Source organism: Penaeus chinensis, chromosome 12 (genome assembly GCF_019202785.1).
Source record: "Penaeus chinensis breed Huanghai No. 1 chromosome 12, ASM1920278v2, whole genome shotgun sequence".
Lineage (NCBI taxonomy): Eukaryota > Metazoa > Arthropoda > Malacostraca > Decapoda > Penaeidae > Penaeus > Penaeus chinensis.
Window position 1 is genome coordinate 20,434,163 of NC_061830.1, and position 2,500 is coordinate 20,436,662.

Below are 2,500 nucleotides of genomic sequence, written 5' to 3' on the forward strand. Positions count from 1 at the left end.
TTTGATTGGGAAGCGTTGGGAATTAAATTGATTGCATCTTAACACACTTAATTGAGATATCCCTCTTACGTGATATATGATGAATACAAGTAAAATGTATTTTTGTGTCTGCTTTGTAATTTTGTACATGATTTCATTTCTTGATTTGTTGGAATAAAAAAAATTGTCTATAATTACGCTTTAAACATTATTTTTTCGTGTATATTTTGATCATTTTAGCTCAGTATTTTGCTTTTCCATTATAAACATACAAAATATATATTTTATTTTTTGTCCAAGTAAATAGTAAAATTGCAAGAAGTAAAAATATATAACTTTGAACTTGAGAGGAGTCTTCACAAATCTCACATTCAAAGTGTAGACGAGCGTCACTCTGAGGAACACGTGTTTGTCCACACATAATTCATGAGATATCTAAGGTAGCTTGTGATCAGTGCCCGCGCGCTTGCGGTGAGACAGCAGATGGTGTTTGTGAACTGATAATGTCTGTAGGCTCCTAAGGTGTGATACCTGATGAGTTCATTAAAGAGTATTTAATCCTTTCCATTGTATAAACTGGATTTATTTTTTATGGTGTTTTGTACTTGAATTATCGTATTATTTGAAATCAGACAATATCATATGATTTCTCAAGTTTTCTGTGGTTATCAGACCCTGTAAGGCTGCATTTAAATTCAGCGTGCAATGCTCATGTTTATCAAATAATATAGACTGCGAATAAAAGAACACATTTAATTTGCCAAACTGTGGGATCTGAAAGGTTCATATCTCGATATAGTCCTTATAAATCATTGTAGGTTTTCTTGATCTGGCACCTGCAATATATAAAACCAGAGCTGCATACACCTATGTATTGTTATATCACTTAGTACTCTTGCCGACCTGCAATTGCCTATATTACGATGCAGTTCTGACCTTGCTTGGTTTATGATCTCGCTCGCTTTTATAACCTGGCACTGCATACGGCTTTTTATCTTTGGTTGTTTATGATATTGCTGTCTGAAACCTTTTATTATTTGTGTCTCACTTTTATTTGTTGACTTACATTCTTTATGGATGCTTTGTACAAGCACTTTATAAAATGAATGCTAGCTTTTTATACAATTATATATATATATATATATATATATATATATATATATATATATATATATATGATAAGACTGTTCGTGTTTCTTTTCGATTTAAATACATCTTTGAAATTAATTCAGTTTATTTCAAGGAGTCAATTACTATATAGTCCTACCTGTCTCGCCTGCTTACTTTTTTCCTTGATTTTGTTTTCCCCCCTCTTTTTTTTTTTTTTTTTTTTTGCTATTAGTATTTCATTAGCATAATAATAATAGTATCGATACCAATATCATTAGAAAAAAAATCGAAAATTCAAGGAATATGGAATTCAGATGCGGTCATGCAGGGACTTATTCATTTCTCTCCCTGGTGACTGCGGGCAAGTGGAGCCATCTTTGCGGAAACAAAACAGTAAATACTAAATGTACTCGCGCCCAGTGAGTTAACTCCAGGGAACAGATTTTTGTCATGTGCTGTTAGTGAGACCATAATCTCAAATTTCTGTATAATTCCGATTTATTTAGAATCACGCTGAACGTCGGGAAGGGCTATCCAATTCATTACAAATTGTCTGGTGATAAGATATCTACATTTGGGGCGCAATTTAAACGTCTTTGGTTTCAGGATCTGACTCATCACACATTGCGGGAGCTGCCGTAATTATTTACTGGAATCCTATTACAGAGCCGTATATGCAATCAGCCGTGACACGCTAAAAGAAATCCTAACGATTCTGTAGTTATGAATGTGATACGTGTTGCGTTATTAGTGAGGTCGAAAGCATCACCAAAATCGAGAAATGAACATAAGAATACAAATCATATTCAGCTCACCGATTTTAAATATACACTTTAAAAAAAGGTAACGCATACTAGGAAGGGATTATAGTGATATTTGTTTTTCTTAATGGCCGATTAATCATATCCGTTGTGTAATAATTACTTTCTCCAAACAATCAAGCACTAACATGTACAGTTAACTCTGTTAGTGATACTGTACCTAAAATCTATGCTATTGCTGATGACGAAGGTAATTTACATTTTGGCATTCATTAATTTCGGTGCTTGTCGGTAGCGTATTTCGAAAAGGATAGTTATTCAGTCTACCTGTCACGACGCCCCAATTAATTCTAATAAACCAATCCAGGAAGCGGTCCTCGAGGCTGCCCTCCGTGCAAGCGGCCCCCAACTGCGCTAACTATTAGAAACGAATTGAATTACCTGAAACACAAAAACAGCTTGTCATCTGAGCACGCCACGTACGGCTGTGATAGCCACATGAATAGTAAACTTAACGACACCTAATTACAACTAATAACGAATAATTGCTTAATGACAATAAGCAGGGAAGGATTCACACCAGCGGAACAAAGAACCGGGATCTTGATGGCGCGTTCTCGGCTCTGACCGCCATCGCACAGAGGAAGGGA